This window comes from Ceratotherium simum, chromosome 3 (genome assembly GCF_057802395.1).
Source record: "Ceratotherium simum simum isolate JZ-2026a chromosome 3, ASM5780239v1, whole genome shotgun sequence".
Classification (NCBI taxonomy): Eukaryota; Metazoa; Chordata; class Mammalia; order Perissodactyla; family Rhinocerotidae; genus Ceratotherium; species Ceratotherium simum.
Window position 1 is genome coordinate 51,588,638 of NC_141902.1, and position 25,955 is coordinate 51,614,592.

Consider the following 25,955-nt stretch of genomic DNA (forward strand, 5'->3'; position numbering starts at 1 on the left):
TTAGGAAACCACCCCTCCCCCCAGTAGTTTGAGATTACCCCACCTCCAGCTCCAGAGTTATGGATGCCCTAACGAGCATCATCTCCCCCAGCCACAGAGATTGTTTTAGAGAAGGGCACTTAACCCATACTTAAACCACTTGAACTACTGCATTCCCCAAGCCAAAGGAATTGGTTCAAGGCCGGCATGTGATTTAAGCAAGTCCAATCGGAGACATTGACTAGCTCTTGCGACCATCATGGGAACCAGCCTGAAGATTAAGCTAGCACAAAGATGAGTACAGAATCAAGGGATCCCAGAGAGCCAGAGCTAGGGCATGAAGACATTATCCTCCTATGGATAAAACTGTGCTTGGGTGGGGTCTTAACTCTGAACTTCATCTTTACATAAGCCAATGATTCTTTTTTTTTTGGCTTAAAGCAGGTTGTATTGGGTTTTCCATCACTTGCAACTGAAAGATTCTTAGCTAATATCCATTCAAGCTAATGTACCATTGCACATGGAATAAAGGCAAAAGTCCTTAATACAACTTGAAACACATTTGCATTTGGTCTCTGGGTTCAAGCCACAGAGGCCTAGCTTTAACCTCTGTTCATGCCATTCCCTCTCCTTGAAACTCAGCCTCCCACTCACCCAGTGTTATGCTTCTTATCCTACTTATCCTTTAGCTCTCAGCTCAAATGCCTTCCATGAGCCCTCAAATAGACCAGATCCTTGTTATTCACTCTCAAAGCACAATTCAGTTTTGCTCCTTGTAAGTACGGGAATTTTACATTTATTTGTGAGATTCTTTCATAAAAGTCTGTCTCTCTCACTTAACTATAAGCTACATGTGAGAAACTGTCTTTTTGCTCACTAATTACAGTTCCTGATGCACATTAAGTGCTTTATTATTTTTTTGTTGTTTAATGAATTAATGAACTAAAGAAGTCAGTAAGGGGAAGACATTCTCTTAGCATAATAAGTTTCAGTTAACATCACACTTTATCAATTAACAACTTGAACTGCATTTGAAAAGAAGCAGAAAGTCACAGTGAATATCTCTGGTTCACTTACAAAATGAAAATAGGTTAGTAAAATTTATTTTAAAGCCATGGTGGGAGGAATTTTCCTGGTCAAATCCAAGCAATTTATAAAAATGAGAAATTTTAAAAATAGATATATCAGAAACACATACTATTTTATCTAGAGAATAAATTAAATAGTCAACGTCCTTGTAGGGTAAAAGGTTGAAGGATTAAATTTGTTTTTAATATAACTAACCAAAGGGGGCAGAATACGACCATTGGTTTAGAAGTAGATGGAATGAATTGGGGAAAAGCAGAATTTCTGGCAAAGTTCCTCCTCTAGTTTAGAGCTGCAACAAAGAAACTGATAAATGTTTGCAATTCCATTTCAATGTTGGATCAAATCTCAACACACAGACTGTCAGCTATTGGAAAAAGAGTTTGGAGCGATTTTATTATACTACAAGTTACACAGTACTTCATCATGGTCAAAAGACAATTTTAGATGAATTTCAGTTTTAAGAGGTCATATTTCTGCATGAATTTTCCTTTCCTAGTGTTCCATCCTCACACCAGAGAAACAACAGATGTGTTTGGGAAGGTTAAACTGACAATATTGTTGCTCTAATGAGAGTTTCATAAATACAACAAAATTTATTATATATTTAGTGGAAAAATATTTTGTTGTTGTTGTTTTTAATAATAGTTGATTGAAAATACACTGAGTCAATTTGGCCTTTGAATGAGGTATGATTCCATGATTAAGGGCACCTCGAAAAGTAAAATCACAATGCTTATGTCTCTAAATTTATTTTTTCTTCAACCTAAAACACCTTCCCTTCTCATTTCTGCCTAATGCAAGTTCTCCTAGGTTTTTGAAAACACACTGAATTCACGCCTCGCAACCTTATTATTCTGGATTTTTTGTACTTCTAGATAGCACACTTATTGTGTGGGATCAGTGGCTTGTGGGATCAGTGGCTCCCAATTGTCAATCTCAGGACTACATCGTCTATATCTGAAATCACCTGAACAACATTTTAAAATACGTCTTCCAATCTTCTCCCCACTCCTCTTCTCCCACTTCTAAGATTTTGACTCAGTAAATTAGAGAATCTAAGGAATCTGAAAATTTTAAAAATATTCTCTGCACATCCACATTCATAGAGGCATTACTTACAATAGCTGAAAAGTGGAATCCACCCAAGCGTCCATCGACAATGAATGGCTAAACCAAATGTGGTACATACATACAATGGAATATTATTTAATCTCAAAAAGGAATGAAATTCTGACACATGCTACAACGTGGATGAACATTGAGGACATCATAAGCAAATGTCAGTCACAAAAAGACAAATATTGTATAATTCCACCTAGTATATGAGGTATGTAGAGTAGTCAAATCCATACACAGAGAAAGTAGAATGGTGGTTCCCAGGGCCTGGGGAGTGGGGTAACAGGGAGTTATTGTTTAATGGGTATAAAGTTTTAGTTTTGGAAGATAAGAAAAATTTTGGAGACAGATGGTGGTGATATTTATACAACAATGTGAATGTACTTAATGCCACTGACCCGTACACTTAAAAATAGTTAATATGGTTAACTTTATGCTAAGTACATTTAACTACAATTTAAAAAATTCTCCAGATGTGGGAAATGCTGGTCTCAGGCATTTGTTTTGGTTCTTCATTCTTCATTATCATAACATTTTATTTATACATTCCTTTATCTGCCATGCATCAGGCATCATTCTAGATGTTGGAGAAATAGCCATGACTCAGGCAGACAAGGTCCCTGCTCTCAGAGAACCATAATTCTACTGTCTATGTAAGAATTAGGTGGTGTAGCATGAGACGGAAAGCCCAATTTCCCAGAGGCTTGAACACTCAAGATGTTATTTTCTCATATGAAATATCTATTTGGCAGGGATCCATGTTCCTTCTAGCTTTCTCCTTTATCAACACTAGGGTATGACCATATAGGCATGGTCAAAGGTGGCTGCTGGATGGCTGGTCATTGCATCCGTATTCCCACCAGTAAGAAGGAGAAAATACAACCCAAAGGACAACCTTTACTTTAGGGATATTCTCTAGAAGTGACATCTCACTGACAATAACTTAGTCATATGGTCATGCATAGCTGCAAGGGAAGCTGGGAAATGCAATCTTTATTCTTGGCAGACATGTGCCTAGCTAAAATTCAATGGTTCTCTTACTGAAAAAGAATGGATACTGGAGCAGAACTATCAGACTCTGCCACAACTATTTTCCCAGCATATTTTAAATCCTTTGAAGGCTGAGAGGTCTCTCAAAGCATGGAATTAATAAGAAGAGGCTAAGGAGCAAGGTAAAGGAAGCATTTGGGATGATATCCCTCTGAGGGTTTCACCCCTTTAATATCCCGCTTCCTATTAACAAGGATTGCCTTAGAGCAGGGGTCAGCAAACTTTTTCAGAAAGATCTAGATAGCAAATATTTTAGGCTTTGCAGGCAATAGGGTCTCTCTGTCAACCACTCAACTCTGCTGTGATTGCATGAAAATATCCATAGAAAATATGTAAATGAATGACTGTGGCTGTTTCCAATAAAACTTCACTTGCAAAAACAAGTGGTAGGCTGTTTGTCCTGTAGGCCATAAATTGCCAACCCTTGCCTTATCTCATGATGTAAGCCCTTAAAAGGCCTTAGTATATTACTCACATATTTTACATTTTGTCACCTTCGTGGGATAGTAATCAAAGCCAAAGGTGTGACTCAGATCCCTCAAGAATGTGAGTTTTGTTCATACCATCGGGTTAGCCACCGAAACAAGTAGAGGAAATAGATAAGCATAAGGGGAATTTAGAATGGATAGTAGAGGAGGTGTTGTGGAGGAGAGCCAGTTGTGGCAAATATTTTCTCTCATTCTTTGAGTTGTCTTTTCACTATCTTGATAGTGTCCTATGAGGCATAAAAATTTTTAATTTTAATGAAGTCTAATTTTTCTATTTTTCCTTGGTTGCTTCTGCTTTTAGTATCATATCTAAGAAACTGTTATCTGATCCAAGGTCACAAAGATCTGTACTGATGTTGTCTTCTAAGAGTTTTATAGTTTTAACTCTTACATTTAGGTCTTTGATCCATTTTGAGTTAATTTTTGTATACAGTATGAGGTAGGGGTACAACTTCATTCCTTTGCCTATGGAGATCCAGTTCTCGCAGCACCATTTCTTTTCTTTTTTTTTTCTTATTGTGAAATTTTTATTGTACATTATTGTTTATCAGCCACAATATATGTGCATCCCTCCACCCCTTGTGCCCACCCCTCACCCCCCTGGCCACTGGTAACCACCAAACAGTTCTATCTGTCCATCTGTTAGTTTATCTTCCACATATGAGTGAAATCATGCACTGTTTGTCTTTCTCTTTCTGGCTTATTTCACTTAACATAATATCCTCCAGGTCCATCCATGTTGTTGCAAATGGGACAATTTTGTCTTTTTGTATGGTTGAGTAGTATTCTATGGTATATATATATACCACATCTTCTTTATGCAGTCATCAGTCGAGGGACATTTGGGTTTCTTCCATGTCTTCACTATAGTGAATAATGCTGTGATGAACATGGGGGTGCATAAGCCTCTTTGGATTGTGGATTTCAGGTTCGTTGGGTAGATACCCAGTAGTGGGATAGCTGGATCATAAAGTATTTCTATTTTTAATTTTTTGAGGAATCTCCATACTGTTTTCTATAGAGGCTGCACCAGTTTGCATTCCCACCAGCAGTGGATTAGGGTTCCCATTTCTCCACAAACTCTCCAGCATTTGTTGCTTTTTGTCTTGGTGATTATAGCCATTCTAACGGGTGTAAGGTGACATCATAGTGTGGTTTTGATTTGCATTTCCCTGATGATTAGTGATGTTGAGCATCTTTTCATGTGCCTATTGGCCATCTGTATATCTTCTTTGGAGAAGTGTCTGTTCATTTCCTCTGCCCATTTTTTGATTGGGTTGTTTGTTTTTTTGTTATTCAGTTGTGTGTGTTCTTTATAGTTTATGGAGATTAATCTCTTGTCAGATATATGGTTTGCAAATATTTTTTCCCAGCTGGTGGGTTCCCTATTCATTTTGATCCTGGTTTCATTTGCCTTGTAGAAGCTCTTTAATGTGATGAAGTCCCGCTTGTTTATTTTTTCTTTTGTTTCCCTTGTCTGAGTAGACATGGAATTCAAAAAGATGCCTTTATGGCTGATGGTGAGTAGTGTACTACCTATATTTTCCTCCAGGAGTTTTATATTTTCAGGTCTCACCTTCGGGTCTCTGATCCATTTTGAGTTAATTTTTGTGTATGGTGAAAGAAGATGGTCTACTTTCATTCTTTTGCAAGTGGCTGTCCAGTTTTTCTGGCACCATTTATTGAAGAGACTTTCCTTTCTCCACTGTATGTCCTTAGCTCCTTTGTCAAAGTTTAGCTGCCCACAGATATGAGGTTTTATTTCTGGACTTTCAATTCTGTTCCATTGATCTGTGTGTCTGTTTTTGTACCTGTACCATGCTGTTTTAATTACTATCCCCTTGCAGTATGTTTTGAAGTCAGGGATTGTGATGCCTCCAGCCTTGTTCTTCTTTTTCAGGATTGCTTTAGCTATATGGGGTCTTTTGTTGCCCCATATGAATGTTAGTATTCTTTGTTCTATTTCTGTGAAGAATGTCCTTGGGATTCTGATTCAGATTGCATTGAATCTATAGATTGCTTTAGGTAGTATGGACATTTTAACTATGTTTATTCTTCCAATCCAAGTGCATGGAATATTTTTCCATTTGTTTATGTCATCATTGATTTCACTCAATAATGTCTTATAGTTTTCATTGTATAGGTCTTTCACTTCCTTGGTTAAATTTGCTCCTAGATATTTTATTCATTTTGTCGCAGTTGTAAATGGGATTGTCTTCTTGAGTTCTCTTTCTGTTAGTTCGTTGTTGGTATATAGAAATGCAACTGATTTCTGTAAGTTGATTTTGTACCCTGCCACTGGGCTGTAGTTGTTGATTATTTCTAATAGTTTTCCAATGGATTCTTTAGGGTTTTCTATATATAAGATCATGTCATCTGTGAACAGCGAGAGTTTCACTTCTTCATTGCCTATTTGGATTCCTTTTATTCCTTTTTCTTGCCTAATTGCTCTGGCCAGAACCTCCAGTACTGTGTTGAATAAGAGTGGTGAGAGTGGGCACCCTTGTCTCGTCCCTGTTTTCAGAGGGATGGCTTTCAGTTTTTCCCCATTGAGTATGATGCTGGCTGTGGGTTTGTCATATATGGCCGTTATTATGTTAAGGTACTTTCCTTCTATACCCGTTTTGTTGAGAGTTTTTATCATAAATGGATGTAGAATCTTGTCAAAAGCCTTCTCTGCATCTATCGAGATGATCACATGGTTTTTATTCCTCGTTTTATTAATGTGGTGTATCACATTGATTGATTTGCAGATGTCAAACCGTCCCTGTGTCCCTGCTATAAATCCCACTTGATCATGGTGTCTGATCTTTTTAATGTATTTCTGTATTTGGTTTGCCAATATTTTGTTGAGAATTTTTGCATCTATGTTCATCAGGGATATCCGTCTGTAGTTTTCCTTCCTTGTATTGTCTTTGCCTGGCTTTGGTATCAGGGTGATGTTGGCCTCGTAGAATGTGTTGGAAAGTGTTCCATCTTCCCCTATTTTTTGGAATAGTTTGAGAAGGATAGGTATTAAGTCTTCTTTGAATGTTTGGTAAAATTCTCCAGAGAAGCCATCTGGTCCTGAACTTTTATTTTTTGGGAGATTTTTGATTTCTGTTTCAACCTCTTTACTTGTGATTGGTCTATTCAGGTTCTCTATTTCTTCTTGATTCAGTTTTGGGAGGTTGTATGAGTCTAGGAATTTATCTATTTCTTCTAGATTGTCCAATTTGTTGGCATATAGTTTCTCATAGTATTCTTTCATAATCTTTCATATTTCTGTGGTATATGTTATAATTTCTCCTTTTTCATTTCTAATTTTATTTATTTGAGCCTTCTTTCTTTTTTTCTTGGTGAGTCTGGCTAAGGGTTTGTCAATTTTGTTTATCTTCTCAAAGACCCCGCTCTTTGTTTCATTGATCCTTTCCACTGTTTTTTTTATTTCAATTTAATTTATTTCTGCTCTGATTTTTATTATTTCCCTCCTGCTGATGACTTTAGGCTTTGTTTGTTCTTCTTTTTCTAACTCTGTTAGGCGTAGTTTGAGGTTGCTTATTTGGGTTTTTTCTTATTTGTTAAGGTGGGCCTGTATTGCTATGAGTTTCCCTCTCAGGACTGCTTTTGCTGCATCCCATATGAGTGGTATGGCCAGCACCATATCTTGAAGAGACTATTCTTACCCCTATTAAATTGTTTTGGCACCTTTGTCAAAAATCAATTGCCCATGAATGTAGGAGTTTTTTTCTGGGCTCCCAATTCTATATATCTTATCTTTATGCCAGTCTATAATTGTTTTTTCTAACCAGAATGTCTAAGGTCATATTCTGAGTTCTGGGGATTAGGGCTTCAACATATGAATTTGAAGGAGATGCAGTTAAACCCATAATACTGACCTAAGACATAAAAGTATGTACTTTACAGAACTTATTGTAAAGAATATCTGAAATAATGCATAGGAAGTTCCAGACTCCTAGTGAATGATTAATAAATGTTGGCCAGCATCATTATTTACCTTCAGATCCAAAGGGAGTAGCACAGTCCTTAGCACATGGTGAGCAAATAGTGAATATCTCTGGGCTTTGCCTGCCTGGCATTCACTTCATCTTTTTCTGGTAAGAACGCCTTGAAACAATTCTCTTGCCAGTCTTGGCGAGGTGTTCATTCAAAATGCCCTGCCCTCCCTGAACAAGAGGTGAGTAGATGGATGATCCAAGGATGCTATTCAGACTCTGCATCCCAAAAATTATATCTCAAGTAACAAAGAGATAAAAAATGTCTGTGATCACTTATCCTGACAATAGTACCATAAAAGAGACTAACCATTAGTTCCTGCTACCTGGATACTTAGAGTTGTTTTGATTCCTGTCCTTTTTACAGCCTGGTGCCTACCTTTTCTTTTAATTCTTTGTGCTACTCCACATCCTTGAGCACGTTCTTTGTTTTTGCTTAAGATAGCCAGTTTCTTTTGTTTATGGAAATAAATAGAAATTGTTTGCTGGAAGTACCTGTTACAACTGAACTTGGAATGACAAGGTGAAGCTGGAAGGGTTATGGTGAGGTAGGAGACAGTGTGGATTTCCCCTTCTCTGGTGGGAAGATGGCTACCTTCACAAACATGTTGTATCTGGAGACTCAGGGAATGTGCCTACCCAGGCTGGAGATTTGGGAAAGTTGGTAGAAAAATGTCATCTGGTTAGATCAGGTTGGATATTTTTTTTCAGCCTCAGATTAGTTACTATAAGTAAGAGACAACTGGCTCACCAGAAAGCAGAGAGAGAATAGAAACGGCTAAGGGAAGCCCTTTCTGCCTGTGGCCTGTCATCAAAGAGACTTAGTAGCCAGATAATCTTGAGTTTTGCTCATTTGGCAAAGCAGAATTCTCTCCCTTAAGATAAAGTTAATGGAAGCAAAGTCCAGGATGCTGGAAACTTAAGAGCAGATAAGAAGGGACCCAGGGAAAGCCTTCCTAAGCACCGCTTTCTGGGTCTTCCTTGTCTGATAAAGGCTTCACTTAGCCCCACTTTAGAGCCCAAGCACTGAAATACATGGAATGAGGGAGCCAGATTGGTTTTGTCTGTCCCAACTCAAGCTATTGCTTGTCATTGCGCCTGGGAAATGGACAAAATGGAAGCCTATGGCTGAGGGCTAGAGAAAAAGGTAGAGCTCTAAGGCCTGTTGTTATGAGAGAGGACATCCTACTGTTGGATATAGATGGAAAGCCCATCAGGTTTCCAAGTAAATTGTAATCCAAAGAAACATTGACCAATCCAAAGCAATCTCCAGGCCCTGATCTCTTCTCAATAGAAATTAGGCTCCAAAATTAGTTTAGTCCCCATAAGGGAGTCCTCTCCATTGTCCTTCTCAGATGTGACCACAGAGGATACCGAACATTGGCTCTACTCCCAGAGGAGAAAGCCAGAGTCATTAACTTTGGCTGACCAAGGAATTTACTCCATCACTGGGGCAGGCAGTACTTTTTATTCCTGGGAAGTAGGATGTGATAAATGCTGTTGAACAGCGACCATTCTAAGCTGTTTCTTCCTCTTCTCTTTCCCACCTGGGATTTTTTTTTTTTAATTAAGGTATCCTGATCTCCTTGCACCATTGTAGATTAGGTTAAATTTATCATTTAGCCATAGGTTGACAATACACAAAGAAATAGTCTCAATCAGCCTGAGAGTAATACACTGTATTAGTCAGGACTCTCCAGAGAAACAGAACCACTAGGGTATACATAGATATGTAGAAGGAGATTTATTATGAGGGATTGGCTCACACGACTATGGAGGCCGAGAAGTCCCATGATCTGCTGTCTGCAAGCTGGAGGCCCAGGAAAGCCAGTGGTGTAGTTCTAGTCTGAAAAAAAGGCCAGAGAACCAAGAGCGCTGATGTCCAAGGACAGAAGATGGATGTCTCAGCTCAAGCAGAAAGAGCAAATTTGCCCTTCCTCTGCCTTTTTGTTCTATTCAGGCCCTCAATGGGCTGGCTGGTGCCCACCTGCACTGGTAAGGGAGATCTTCTTTGTTCAGTCTACTGATTCAAATATTACTGTCTTCCAGAAACACTCTCATAGACACACCCAGAAATAATGATTGACCAGCTCTCTGGGCACACCTCAGCCCAGTGAGGTTGACACATAAAATTAACCAACAGCATGTTGGTGAGAGACCCTAGAGCTGGATTCAATAATTGGCTTAGAGCCTGGGGAGGGAGGGAGTTCTGGGGTATACACGGAAGAGCAGCACCATTGTGGGTGGGATCACTTATGACATCGTATGCAAGAGAGGAAGAGTGTGTGTAGATATTCAACTGTCAGGAAGATTATAGTGGAAAACTATTGTTTATGCCTGCCCAGCATCCCAATTTTCCTTTATAAAACCTTTCTTCTCCCATGTTTGAACCAAACAGTTTTAGAAAGGCTGAACCTATACTTCTCTAGCTCAGTTGGCATGTAACCCAGACCTGGTGCATTAATTTATTCATCTCCCTGGCTCAGTGAAGGATTTAGGAAAGCTTACACAATCCAAGTCAGATCAACAGACTCAGCCACAGATTTTTGACGGAACCGTTGGGAAAGAGACACACTCTTTAGACGGGGACTGCTTGGCTAATAGAATGTAAATTTGCAGCTCTCAGGGACACATGCCACCATTTGGAGGAGAATGGTGTTTGGGCAGAGGAAAGCATACTGAGAACAAGAGACAATACATGTCCCTTTGGCTTAGCCATTTGGAGGTAGTGTGGTGGACATTTGTCTGGAGCCCAGCACTCTATGACCTCTCTCCCGTTGGTTAGGGAGTTTCTTTCCTCCCCAAGTTAAAAGTCAGAAATCATGCTTCCCTGGCCCCCCTTGCAGCTGGGCACAAGCACGTGACCCAGGCCCCACCAGACACCCTTGTGAGACTTCCTTTGAGAAGAGACCAAAGTGAGGAATAAATGCCAAGTGAAATCCATTTTTGCCAGTGAGAGTGACACTGCTGCCACTTGGCCTTCAGAGGTGGCACTGTTGAGTTTCTGGTTACAGAGCTGGCAGTAGCACCTGCATCAGTAAAGCTGGCAATGGAAAATGTAGCAATGAGAGCTGGGAGGGGGTGGTGGAGGCAGTAGCAGTGTCCTCAGGCTAGTTCTGATGCCTGTTCCAGCTGGTGTCCTGGAAGTTCAGCATTGAGCCTGGCTCTCTAGCCCTCCTGGCAATTCTGTGACCTACGAAATATCCTTTAATAAATTTCTTTTTGGCTTAACCAATCAGATTTCTGTCACTTTCAAATAAAACTTCTGGTACTAATGTAACAATCTGTAAAAATCTGTTACATAGATGGATAAAAGAATGACAATTCTGTGAGGTAGGCATTATTATTCCCATTGTGCAGATGAAAAATAGGCTCAGTAATATTAAGTGCATCCTGCCCAAGGTCATGCAGCTAGTAACTCCTGGAGCAGAGATTTCTGGTCTCTCTCTTTTTTTAATCTCCAAAATTCATGTTTTTTAGCATGACATCTGAAACATGCTTTCAGAAATAATCTTGTGACAGATAGAGTAGATTGGCTTGCTCGGAATTCATCCCGATCTCCTTCTAGTGTGCCTTCCCCTACTACAGAGGCTGGAAAGCTAAAATTGACATTTCCCAGGCTCATTTGCAACTAGGAATATGATTTTGGCTCCACCAATTAGACACACTTGTGTGAAAATTGCATTTAGAACCAAGTCAAGCAGGGAGGAAGGCAGCATAACAGCCTTCAATTTGATGGTACAAATCAGGTACCACAAGTGAGGCTACAACTTTCTGATATCTGAATTGTGGCAAGGTATTATGAGAGGTTTGGGGATTCGATTGGAGATGTAAAAGAAACTTTCTATTCCAAACAAATGGACTGAAGGTATATTTTATTATATAGAGGATAGTAAAGGCGATAGTCCACAAACAGATCCAAATAGGTCAAATATTAAGAGGGAAAAACATCACCTCGACTGGAAAGGGAAAACACCCACATCGACTGAGATAGCAGCAGATTCGAATAGATCATATAATGAGAGGGAAAAACATCAGATTGACTGGAAAGGGAAAACATCCACATCGACTAAAGGGAAATGATACAAATCAACTGGAAAGAGAAACACCAGGTTGAGCAAAAAGAGAACATCTCAGATCAGTTACTCACAACCTCCACGCCCCACTGCCAGGGAGAGTCCCTTCGACTGACATGGCTGGGCGGGAATCCGATCATCAGAGGTACTGGGCCTTGCATCCCCTCCACAGGTGAGACTCTCACCAGGCCTCGGTTGCCAGCAGTTTATATAAGCAGTTACAGAGTTTTTCAGAGCAAGCATTTAGTGTTCCCATGCACAAATGGTTATCAGTGGCGTACGTGCATTGAGCCCCCTGGCTATCGTCCCAGCCCAGCGGTTGTGTACGTGCATTGTCCTCTCTGGTTATCATCCCAGCACGGCACAGATGGCCAGTCTGTCCAGAGCTACGATGCCCAAAGGGCCTTGAAATGTTACAACTGGGCCGGCCCGGTGGCTTAGCGGTTAAGTACGCGCGCTCTGCTACTGACGGCCCGGGTTCAGATCCTGGGCATGCACCGACGCACCGCTTGTCCAGCCATGCTGAGGCCACGTCCCACATACAGCAACCAGAAGGATGTGCAACTATGACATACAGCTATCTACTGGGGCTTTGGGGAGAAAAAGGAGGAGGACTGGCAATAGATGTTAGCTCAGAGCTGGTCTTCCTCAGCAAAAAGAGGAGGATTGGCATGGATGTTAGCTCAGGGCGGATCTTCCTCAAAAAAAAAAAAAAAGAAAAGAAATGTTACAACTTACAACTCTCTCCGTGGGAGAAGGGCCAGTTCCCACCATAGAGAAAGCAGCTTTATATTTCTTTGTTTGCTGGTGGCTGTAGGTCAGTGGAATGGCCAAACATGGCTGTACTCATGTCAAGACACAAGGTAGTGTGATCCTGGAGCTGGCAGGTGGCACAGTGGCTTCTTGATTCCCAGCTTCCTGATTGTTGCAGTGACAGTTCTCTGGACAAGTCAGCTCTGTGGTGTGTTCTGGAGGCCCAGACTAGAGCCCATTTCTCTAGCCCTTCTAACTGCGAGCATCCAATTCCCTGCATCCGGTCCTTTTCTGCTTACACTACTAGACTGGATTCTATTATCTGTTCCTGAAATCTGTCTATTAAAGCACGTGTACAGTTCAAGCACTGTGTGACCTAGCAGCACTACAAAGAGATTCTCATCTTTTCCCAGAGTCATAATTAAGAAAAAAAAATATATATGTATTTAAAGTAAATTGATATATTTCAGTAATAAGCACCATGGCCTTTCCAATCTTGCCACACTTGTATCTCAAGAAGCTGAGTGCATCAGTCAGGGTACAGGCAAGCAATACACGGCTCAGTCAAACTGGATAATTTGGGGATACTTGCATAAAGCCTAATTTTCAAAGATATTCACAGGGCGTAGAGAACCACAGGGGTTATGCAGTGCCCCTAGACCTGAAGCAGCAAGAGGAGGGAGGTTGTTATTGACTGAATGTTTGTGTCCCCCCAAATTTCATATGTTGAAATTCAAACTCCCAACGTGATGGTATTAGGAGGTGGGGCCTTTGGGAGACAATTAGGTCCTAAGGGTGCAGCCCTCATGAATGAGATTAGCGCCCTTACAAGAGACATCAGAGAGCTCTCCAGCCTTTTCTCCACCATGTGAGGGCATGGCAAGAAGTTGGCAGTCTGCAACCAGGAAGCAGTCTCTCATCAGACACTGAATCTGCTGGCCCCTTCATCTCAGACTTCTAGCCTCCAGAACTGTGAGAAATAAATTTCTGTTGTTATAAGCCATCTAGTCTATGGTACTTAATAGCAGCCTGAACTGACTAAGACAGAGCCATTATGGAAACCTGGAGACAGCTATGTAGAAAGGGAGCCTTCCAGGAGCTGTGACCTTTGGCTGAGGGATATCGCTGGCTCATAGCAACCTTACAGGGAGGGAGCACTTCACACTATGCCCTCCTTTCAATCTCCTGCCAATTTGCTGAACCCACATGGAAGTCAGAGGACAAGATCCTGTGTTGTATTCCTTACTGGACAACCTCCCAGAGTGAAGAACAATGGAGAGTAGATCTGAGGAGCAAATGGAAGATATCCAGGACAGCTAGTGAAAAAAATCAACAACTCCAGTATAGTAAGAGATCATAAAGAATGCAGGTTGAAGTGTTTTAGTGCTGCTGAATTTTTTAATGCTCACGGTTTAAGTTTATTCATTCTTTTTTTTTTTTTTTTTTTTTTGCTGAGGAAGATTCACCCTGAGCTAACATCTGTGGCAATCTTCCTCTGTTTCGTATGTGGGTCTCTGCCACAGCATGGCCGCTGACAAGTGGGGAAGGTCCACGCCTGGTAACTGAACTCTGGCTACTGAAGCAAAGCACGCCAAACTTAACCACTAAGCCACAGGGCTGGCCCCTATTCATTCATTTTAAAGATAGTCAATATAACCTGCTCAAATGTGATTGAGGGCATCTTACTCAGTGTTGTACAGAGTGTCATACAGTGTGAAAAGTAGAAGGCACCTCACTGAACATTTCTTATTTCATAGATGAGGAAACTAGGACTTAGGGAAGTGAAATAAATTACTCCAAAGTCACATATCCAAAAAGTCGCAGAACCAGACTGCACACCCAAGTCTAATGATGCCCAGTACAGGGCTTCTTCCACTATCTGCAGCTAAAATCCATGCTGGACAGAAGGTGTGCTCATTACAAAGTGCCTGACTGTAATATGTCTCAGTCTTAAGCATCCCTGTGTCTTGGTTTTTTCTCTTCACTCTAAACATTTACCTGAGGAGCTGAATTTCAAAGACACTTTTCCTAAAAATAGCTAAAAGATCTGTAGGAGAAAATTAGCCTAATGTATTTTATCTATAATTTACAGCATGTAATCTAAAAATATGCAACAAAGCAATGCTAGTAGTGCAGAGAAAGTCCCCTGGGTTGTTTGGTTCCATTTAAAAACACCTCAGTATGGGGGATGTGGGAGCAGAGCCTGTGACACACTTCCATCAGGGCAAACTGTTATTCCAGTGATTCACAGCGAGAGGCCTGACAAACACTTTGTGTCGCTATAAAGGTTCTTGCCATCAGGATAAAATGAGAATTGCAGTGGGTGGTCCCATTCTAGCCTCATGTCTCCTACTTCTGTCCTGGCTTAGGTGGTTGCCCTGGAAACAGTGGGGTAGCAAACAAAATCGTTTGGAAGAACTTTTAGGAAGCCTTATACATCAAGGCCTAATTTTTATTTGCTGCTGCCTTTTTCTCTTCTTAAAGGGTGACTTTTCCAAGGCTATCATTCCCTGAGAGGGTGTGCTCCTTGGACTACCTTGAAACCTGGTTCATTCTCAAGTCTTTGGTAAATTCTAGTTGGAGGGCTGGCCAGAGTTTGGCAGATAGCAGAGGCAAGGGCCTTTATTCCTCATTATTCAGCTTTGGATCCCAACACAGATGGTCCTGATCTCCTCCTCCCCCACCTAAGAATTTTTCTAAAATGACACCCAAATTTTTCTTGGCAGAAGTTGTAATTCCTGGCAAACAGTTCACTGCAGCTCTAATTATGATGACAGCTTTAATGGAGAAAATAATCGTATTAAATGGTTCTTATTCAGTTCCATGTGATGAATTAGTGATTACCATAAAATTTGTTAAGCAGCCAAAAGTAAGGGAAAGGAATGATGTACTGAACTACAAGTTGAGGTTTGAGGGATTCCAAAATTGGGTGGGAGATAGGACAAAATGATCTCTAAGGAGGAGATGCTGATTCTAATGTTTCCCATGGCTTATTTACTGATTAAGGAACCCCTTTTATCTGATGTTGAAGAAAAAATTATTCTGACATTTGTTAGAGTGGTAAAGAAGACTTTACTCAAGACTATTGCAATAGAAGCTGACTCTATTGCAATAGGAGAGAAAGATCAGGCTCAACTCCCAATATAATAGGAGAAGTGGGGATTTATAGCCAACAAGCAAAGTGAGGGAGTCAGTGGATGGAAAATTACTAACAGGAGACACCAAGAGTAGAGGGAGTCTTTTTTAACAGGATTCTTACTAAAGGAAAGTCAAGGACTTATACATCAAAGGTGGAGGATGAGGGACTTGATCAGATATCGAGGGTGGTAAGATATCAATAGTGGAGGGACTCTCGCTAAACTTACTTAGCAGGATTCTTGTTAAAACTGGGGTAGGCATGCCAAAGACAGGACGAGGCCAAGATGAAGGCCTGAGGGTACTTGTCAGTCCTTCTTCTTGTTCAAGGGAAAGAAGAGACACTCTTCTTTCCTCTGAACAATATAAATCCATTTCTCATTCAATCTCCTTTTGTTCACTAAGGACCAGCTGAACCATCTGTTGGGACTTGGTAGTAGAGGATATTTGCTGGATAGTGCAAATAATCAGGCATTTAATGAGGAGAATTTCTATGAAAATAAAAAGAAAAACAAAGACTAACGGTTGGAACAGACTGTAAATCCAGTTTCTGAGTCCAGAAGGCAGCCAGTTGAGAAGATTTATAGATGTTGGGCTTGAAACATCTTTAGACAGTAGAGTGAGGACAGTAGTGGCAATCCAACAGATTTCTTGGTTTGCAGTTTGGATGTCTGGTGATGGCATAGACATCAGTGTCACAGTCATGGTTATTTCCCAGAGCAGAGCATGGAAGATGTGGAATTTTCAGTAAACTTCCTGAGTGGCCTACACAGCAGCAGCTCCAGGCATGAAGGTTACCCATCATCCAGCTTTAGCTTGCGAGACAACCCAGAGTCCCCATAGGGATTTGGGAAGTCAGGTTATAGTTCTCAGTGACGCCAAGTTAGGTAATTGGGAGAAAAATTGGAACCGTTAATTTGGAGAGTTGTAGCCAGATGTTGGAGGAAACTAGAAGAATTGAGCATTTGGTAAGGACTGAAAAAATGTGCAAGATGGCAGGATTCAGTCCAATTTACAAGTAGACAATAAAATCTCAAAGACAATGAACAGGACTAGAGTCTGATAACCCACAAGGTTGTGCTATAGTTTTTCATGGAAACAAAAAATTTCTCTCTATACTCATGCTTTTTTATCAAAGTTAACCAAAGTAAGATTACTCTTGTTTACAAAATAAGTCTGGTCTCATTAGATATGTCCTATTATTTATATAAGTGCAGCAAGAATACTAATTGAGCACATAGATTTTTGAAAGTTTTCTTTGCTGGAGCTTTTCATAGGGATTCTCAAGTTAGACTTTTAGAGGCCTCTCAAGGCTAGGAAGCCAAGCCAAGAACTTGCCACCAGATTTCACTTGCAGAACCTGTAGATTTGGTTGAATTTCTCTCTTCTCTAGTTCTCCAAAATATCTAAGGTTCCTGGGCCTGCCAGGAAGTGACTTTCCTTGCTCACCTATAAGGCTGGGAACCCTGTAAGCCAGGTACTAGCCCCAGTTTTCCCAAAAGGGCTCTATAAGCATTGGTTCCATAAAGTCAACCTTAGTTCCTTAAAACTATCTAGTCATATCTGATTCTATGTACATCATTCTCAAATATGACATTCCAGTCAAAGCCTTGGTTATATAACCAATGTTTCCAATTATGTCCTGTTCAAGGAGGACAGATTCTCATTGAACTTATGCAAATAATTATGTTGCCATGAAAATGGGAACACTCAATAAAAGTTTCTGAATTCTTGAAGGATCAGGCAGGGAGAAAAGATAAATGTTTCATTTTTGTTTACAGAAGTATAATCTACTGGGGCCGGCCCGGTGGCGCAAGCGGTTAAGTGCACACGCTCTGCTGCAGCGGCCCGGGGTTTGCCGGTTTGCTTGGCAAGCCATGCTGTGGTGGTGTCTCATGTAAAGTGGAGGAAGATGGGCACGGATGTTAGCCCAGGGCCAGTCTTCCTCAGCAAAAACAGGAAGATGGGCATCAGATGTTAGCTCAGGGCTGGTCTTCCTCACAAAAAAATATATATATATATGTAATCTACTAACTTGCTGTGAGTTATAACTTAGGAGAAAAGGGAAAGAGATTCCTTAAATCCAGCATCAATATTCCAAACAAAAGCCATAATCATCCTTCATCAGTTCATTCAGTCTTGTGTAATTAATTCTTGTTCTTCTTGCTCTTGGGTTTGCAGTTTTATAAACCCATCAGCTTCTCTACTAGAGTATGGGAAATCTTTATTCAGTTGAATGGTATGGTTTCAATGTTATTTAAGCAAAGCCATCAGAAGCCTGTAACCCAGAGACTCATCATAACCCTTTTCATGAGTCTCTGAGATAGTCCCTTTTCACTCAAGATGAAACACTCTGGCTTATAGCTGATTGCAAGGCCTTTCAGAGAAGAATCAGAGTAAAACAAAAACTATCTGTTGATGACAAAAGACCTAAAATGACCACGGTTAAAGTTCTAATGAGAGTTCATTATTAAAATGATGCAATTGACAAGGGAATTTGGTTATTTCTGTGGCAAACAATGTTTAAAACAATGACTGGAATTAAGACTGATAATATTATACCAGGACGTATCATAGACAGCAAGAGTATTGACAAATTTCATACAATTTTTGCAATATTTATGTCAATAACTTTTTATCCATACAAATATAACTGAGGGAAAGTTTAGCATCTCTTATTTAACAATGTTTTTCAAGCAATTGAATATATTGAATAAACCTAATTATTTTTTTACTTTTCTCTTTCTAAAAAATGAAAGAAAAAATCCTTTGAGATTTTCCAGGAGACCTCTGAGAAATCTCAAGGTCAATTCAACATCAAGATTTCATTTAGTATTTGATTCTGGGAAGAGAAAATTGTAAAAAATGTTAAAGGTTTGAATATTTGACTAAATAGGATCCCAGGTCACTGTGAAACAATACTTTACATTCAATCAAAGTGACAATAAAAGAATTCAAAAGTAAATATAGGAGATAACATGACTGTAAGAATCCTGTAGCTCTTGGGCCGGCTCTCTGGCTTAGCAGTTAAGTGCGTGCGCTCTGATGCTGGCAGCCCGGGTTCAGATCCTGGGCACGCCCTAAGGCACCACTTCTCCGTCCAACCCGAGGCCGAGTCCCACGTATAGCAACTAGAAGGATGTGAACCTATGACATACAACTATCTACTGGGGCTTTGGGGGGAAAAAAATGAATAAATAAAATCTTTAAAAAAAAAAAAGAATCCTGTAGCTCTTTTAAAAGTGAGATGACTCAGTTCTCTTAAATAATCAAGAACATGAGAAAGATTAACACAAAGCACAGGAAATTATTCTGATAAGACACAGAATCTTTGTTTCCTAGGAGGATTACTTAAAAGGTAAAGAAAAATCTTTTACAATCTCTTATTAAGAGCAGGCCAATAATCCAAGAAATCTTTGTTATTTTAACAGAAAGAAAATCAAATTCTAGTTTTGCATAAGTGTATGTATGATATTAAATTTCTTTTTTTCAAACCTTGTGAACAAATCTATCCAACCTTAGCCAACTTTGACCACATGAGATAAGATTCCTTTTCCGAGATTCCTTTCCCATAAACCTTTTACAACTTATTTACGCACTTATTAATATATAAGCCAATCAGAATGGAGCTCCTTTATGAGAGTTTATAAATTAATTTGGTAATACCATCTAGAGGTAGAAAATATCACATAGACATAACATACATATACAAACATACATACACAAACATACAGACACATGCAAGTAGAGACTTTATAGTTTTCATTCTAAAATTTTAGCCATGAGTCAGATAAACATAATAATACAAAACTCACTGGTTTATATAAGATAGTTGGCTCTTGTCTTTGCTCCAGTTTATGTTTTTATCCGAACTGTGTTTCTGACAGATGGAACAAGTTAAGGTTACCAGCTCTATGTGAAGGCTAATGCTTTTTACTAATATTTGTGAAGGAGACTTCAAGATTTTCTTTTCTTCTGACATATAGTTTCTTTTGGGAGTTCCCGAGTCTCTTCAGCAACCCCAATGAAGGACAAGGGGCCTAAAGTTCAAGTGACTATAGGGAGTTGAGGAGCTGGAAGGGGAATGGAAAAGTCTGGCAAGAGTGAAGAGAGACAGAAGAAGAGCAAAGAGCTTGAAGAGGGTCATATCAAAGGATTCAAGGGAGCTGAAGGGAAGATTGAAGATGATAAATGGAGGAAAAAGACAAGAATGGTTCAACATCTGCAAATCAATTAATGTGATATACCACATTAACAAAATGAAGGACAAAAAGCATATGATCATCTCAATAGATGCAGAAAAAGCATTTGACAAAATTCAACATCCATTCATGATAAAAACTCTCAATAAACTGGGTATAGAGGGAATGCACCTCAACATAATAAATGCCATATATGACAAGCCCATACCTAAAATCATACTCAACAGTGAAAAGCTGAAATCTTTAAGACTAAGAATAAGACAAAGGTGCCCACTCTCACCACTTTTATTCAGTGTAGTATTGGAAGTCCTAGCCAGAGCAGTTAGGCAAGAAAAAGAAATAAAAGGCATCAGATTTGGAAAAGAAAAAGTAAAACTGTCTCTATTTGCAGATGACACGATATTGTATGTAGAAAACACTAAAGATGCTACAAAAAAAAAACTGCTCGAACTAATAAACAAATTCAGTAAAGTTGCAGGATACAAAATCAGTAGACAAAAATCAGAAGTGTTTCTATACACTAGCAACCAACTATCAGAAAGGGAAATGAAGAACACAATCCCATTTACAAGTGCATCAAAAAGAATAAAAAACTTAGGAATAAATTTAACCAAGGAGATAAAAGATCTGTACACTGAAGACTACAAAACATTGATGAAAGAAATTGAAGCAGACACAAACAAATGAAAAGGTATTCCATGCTCATGGACTGGAAGAATTAACACTCTTAAAATGTCCATACTATCCAAAGCAATCTACAGTTTCAATGCACTCCCTATTAAAACTCTACTGGCATTTTTCACAGAAACAGAAAAAAAATCCTAAAATTTGTATGAAACCCCAAAAGACCCTGAATAGACAAAGAAATCCTAAGAAAGGAGAATGAAGCCAGAGGCATCACACTTCCTGATTTTAAGCTATACTGCAAGGTAAGTAATCTATAGTACAGTACAGTAATCTAAACAGTATGGTACTGGCATAAAAAGATATAGACCAATGGGACAGAATCAAGAGCCCAGAAATAAACCCATGCATATACAGTCAACTAATATTTGACAAGGGAGCCAAGAATACTCAATGAAGAAAAGATACTCTTCAATAAATGGTGCTGAGAAAATTGGATATTCACATACAAAAGAATAAAACTAGATCCTTATCTTACACCATTCAAAAAATTAACTCAAAAAAAATTAAAAACTTAAATGTAACACCTGAAACCATAAAACTCCTAAAAGAAAACATAAGGAAGAAGTTCTTTGACATAGATCTTAGCAATGATTTTTTGGATATGACACCTAAAGCACAAGCAACAAAAGCAAAAATAAACATGTGGGACTACTACGTCAAACTTAAAAGCTTCAGCACAGCAAAAGAAATGACCAACAAAATGAAAAGGCAACCTACAGAAAGGGAGAAAATATTTGCAAATCATATATCTGGTAAGGATTTAATATCCAACATATATTTAAAAACTCACATAATTCAATAGGAAAAAAACAAACAATCCAAATAAAAAAATGGGCAGAGGATCTGAACAGACATTTTTCCAAAGAAGACATCCAAATGGCCAACAGATACATGAAAAGGTGCTCGACATCACTAATCATCAGGGAAATGCAAATCAAAACCATAGTGAGATATTACCTCACAACTGTTAGAATGACTATCATCAAAAAGACAAGCAACAACAAGTGTTGGCAAAGATGTGGAGAAAAGGGAACCCTTGTGCACTCTTGGTGGGAACGTGAATTGGTTCAGTCACTATGGAAAACAGTATGGAGGTTCCTCAAAAAATTAAAAATAGAACTACCATATGATCCACCACTAGGTAGATAACCAAAGAAAATGAAAACAAGATATTGAGGAGATATCTGCACTCCCGTGTTCATTGCATTGTTCACATAGCCAAGATATGGAAATGACCAAAGTATCAGTCAATGGAGGAATGGATAAAGACGATGTGAGTGAGAGTGAGATAGAGAGAGAGAAAGAGAGAGAGATGATAGATAGATAGGAGTATTATTCATCCATGAGAAAGAAGGAAATCCCACCATTTGCAACAACTTGGATGGGCCTTAAGGACAATATGCTAAGTAAAATAAGCCAGATAGAGAAAGACACATACTGCATGGCATCACTTATATGTGTAATCTAAAAAACAAAAAGTCAAACTCATGGAAACAGAGAGTAGAAAAGCAGCTGCTAGCAGCTGGGGATGAGGGAAATAGGGTTGATAAAAGGGTACAAACTTTCGGCTATGAGATGAATAAGGTCTGAAGATCTAGTGTATAACGTGTTGACTATAGTTGATAACACTGTATTGTATTATTGAAGTTTGCTAAGAGAGTAGAACTTAAATGTTCACACACACTGTGTATATATAAAAGGAATGAGGAAGAGAAGCAATGGTAAGGGAAAGGTCTTAGAAACACCAGTTTGAAGAAATCATTGAGTTCTAAATTATTCTTAGTCAAATCATTCCAACAAGAAAGGAAGCGGACCGAGTTAGTGCTATGGTGGCGGAGTATATGGTCAGCAGGGGTTTGAGAAGGGGGTTTCATTCCACTGAGAAGCTCCCATGTTCTTAACTCATGGTACCTCTCAAACAAGGAAGCCTGGGACTCTAACCTAGTCTCTGTTCCTTACAAATAAAGAAACCTGGGACTCTAACTCAACCTCTGTTTGCCTGGGATTCTGACCCAGCTTCTCACAAACAGAGAAGCCTCCGATTCTAAACAGGGTAGAGGCCTCACAAAAGAGCCAGGAATTTGTCATGCAAGAGTCAAGGAGTAAATCCCCACTCAAAAAGAGCCAAGAAGACTTCCATTCAGGAAGACTCTTGCTCAAACAGGAACCATTCAACAAAAGAATCCTGCGACTCTAACTTAGCCTTAGAGAGTATACTCAGAATCTTAAGAATCAAATCTGTCCTTACCCTGCTTCAACAGACTGTCATTCAGAACACTGGCTCAGCAGTCAGAATCACCAATAGATCCCTGATCAATCAGTCAGGAGTGAGACAAAGTTTTCAAAAGTGCACACCTGGGGTCCTGGATGAGAGGTCCAGGGATCCAATGATGAATTTGACTCTGTCCGAGTGATGGCACCATAACTGTTAAAGAAAAAATTATTCAGACACTTATTAAAACAGTGAAGAAGACTTTATTCAGGACTACTGCAGTAAGACCATTGCAGCAGGGGAGAGATTACAGCAAAGACAGCTGGGGATTTATAGCCAATGGGCAGAGTGAGGCAGTCAGTGGATGGAAAATTACTAAGAAGAGACATCAAGGGTAGGGGGATTCTTACTAAACCAACTTAATAGGATTCTTGCTGTAGGTCAGCCAGCGTGTTCAGATATCAAGAGTGGAGGATGAGGAATTTAGTCACATATTGAGGGTGATCATATATCAAGGGTGGTTTGGCTGGCCCCGTGGCTTAGCGGTTAAGTGCGTGTGCTCCGCTGCTGGCGGCCCGGGTTTGGATCCCAGGCGCACACCGACTCACCGCTTCTCTGGCCATGCTGAGGCCGCGTCCCACATACAGCAACTAGAAGGATGTGCAGCTATGACATACAACTATCTACTGGGGCTTTGGGGGAAAAAATAAATAAATAAATAAAATTATAAAAAAAAAAAAGATATCAAGGGTGGGGGGATTCTTGCTAAAACTGGGCTAGGCAGGCCAAAGACAGGATGAGGGCCAAGGTCGAGGCCTAGTCAAAAAGAGGGCTCAAATAAGCCTGACTAAAGTTTGGTCAAGAAGACGGTCTGTAACTTAGTCTACCACTAGTACTACATACTTTTACATACAGTGACCCAGGTATGAAAAGGTAAGAATGGGAGGGAAGGAAGGAAGGAAGGAGGGAGGGAGGGAGGGATGAAGGAAGGAAAGGTTTGTAAAGTTGCCTTCTGAACTCAGACTATTCTGAGTGCCATCACATATTTGTTTGGAGAGGATAAATTTGGTCTTTTGAAATAGCCAAAAGATATTTAGGGCCACGTATTAAAAATTAGGAGGGGATCAAATTGAATAATATGGTTATGACTGTAAAGCAATGAGCTTTTCATCGTTCATGTGTAGTTTATAAATAGGGTGACCAAACTCAACCCATTTTGCCTGAAACTCTCCCACTTTTAGGACTGAAATTCTCCCTGAGTATCAGGTAAACCAGGCAAGTCTACCCAAGGCTGTCTCAGGTTTAAAACTGAAAGTCCCACATCCTGGGAAACCCTTCAGTCCTGGGCAAACTGAGATGGTTAGTCACTTTATTTGTAAAAAGAGCTCTGAAGATACTTCCAAACAAGAAGTTCCAAAATCATTTTGAGTCATGGCACATGACGAACTAGGTCTCTGGCTTTCAAAATAAGGGTTGCTAAAAGAAAAAAAACAAAACAGCCTCCTTCATTTAGTCACATACTATGTAGGAAATAAATATTCACTCTGACTCCTATTTAGTTACGGGTACGTTTACTTCAATACTTTAATTCAAGTATGAGGCTCAAACACCTCTCCACAAATGTTTGGCTGAAGAAAGCTTGTTACTAAATTAAGATATTTGTGTACAATCGTGCAGGTTTTCTTTTTATATTACTATATCTCTTTATGTTTTGCTACAAAATTCTTACTAGAAAAAAAGACATTTAAATTTGTTATTCAGGCTGGCGGAGTCAAGATGGCGGCGTAGGCAGACTCTGAACTCACCTCCTCCCGTGGACACAGCCAATTTACAACTACTCGTGGAAAAATTACCCCTGAGACAGAACTGAAAACTGGATAAGAGGAACTCCTGCAACAACGGACAATCCTAACTGGGGTAGAAGAGGCAGAGACTCCCTTCTGGAGAGGAAAAACACCACCTTCACAAGCCGCCAGCTTCACGGGCGCCGGGAGCAGCTCACAGGTAGGCAGCCTCCCTGGAGGCGCGGGGCCCTGAGCCGGGGAGCGCCCCCGCTGTGGGCATTTTGTGGACCCAGCACAATTGAGACCAGCAGCATAATATCTGACTTTGCCTGCTACTAAAGCCTTGGGTAGCACCCCCAGAAAACCCGGTTCACAAAGAAACTAAAACTGGCTCTTAAAGGGCCCGCGCACAAACTCACCCGTTCCAGAAAGCATCCTAAAATCACCAGAAAGAAAGGTGCACAGTGCTTCGGTGACAAGAGACTCACCTAATAGGCCCTGAGTGCATCTCGGTGAGGGGTGAGACCTCTCCAAGGACTGGGACATTGGCGGCGGCCATTGTTGTGGCCTGGTGTGAGCGTGCTGACACAGAGGCCATTGGAGTTCTCCCTGAGACCTGCTAGCCCAGGGTCTGCTCCACCCGCTAGAGCACCGATTTAATCCAGCTCAGCCAGGGCAGGCAGCCCACCCTAGAGACTAGCCCCACCCAACAACAAGCCCTCAGGCAACGTGTGGGCCTGCATAGATTGGTGACTGGATTCTCTGCAGCCTGGCAACTGAGCTGACTTGAGCGGGGCAGGGTGTGCACAAGGAGCGGGTGGAGAGTGTGGGGCGGTGGCAGAGTGTGTGGGGCTCCCGCCGTGGAGAGACTGGGTCCACTTGGGAGGTCGGGCGCTCACACGGGCAGGACTGTGTTGACTGTGTGTGTGGACCTGTGGGCGGCAGGGCTTCTCAGCCACAGAAGACTTGTACTTCTCAAAGACCCACATAGGAGGTTTGCTCCACCTTCCAAAACCTGAAACAATTGGGTGCTCCTGTGCCTGAGGCCAGCCCCACCCAGCTGCAATCCTCAGAGAGCTGACAAGAGACCTAATAGGCTAGAGGCTTACAGCAATTGTAAGGCCCTGAGCCTAACAACCTGCCACGGTGGGGGCCTACTCACTTAAAAGAAATACTGCAACACAAATGTGGTATTAGAACTTGCAGCCAACTGTGCTGGGGCTCCCCACAGCTGATAAAGAGACTGAAGGGCCCACAACAACTACAAGCAGCTGAGCATTACAACAGCTGGCCAGGAGCATAACTCAGCCTCCCTGGGCGCCTACAGGGAGAGCAAACAGGCCACAGCAGAAGGATACACGTAGCCCACATAGGGGTCACCCCTGGAAC

The 25,955-nt window shown here is 40.5% G+C and overlaps 1 protein-coding gene across 1 annotated transcript in view; it reads right to left on the minus strand.

The window, feature by feature from the left end:
* Positions 1-25,193, minus strand: part of ZNF280D (zinc finger protein 280D) — a 222,862-nt gene extending 197,669 nt beyond the window's left edge. Inside the window, exon 1 of the mRNA XM_087427606.1 lies at positions 25,055-25,193. The gene's annotated coding sequence lies outside the window, so the exon portion shown is untranslated. The remainder of the gene's footprint in view (positions 1-25,054) is intronic.
* Between the last annotated feature and the right edge of the window lie 762 nt (positions 25,194-25,955).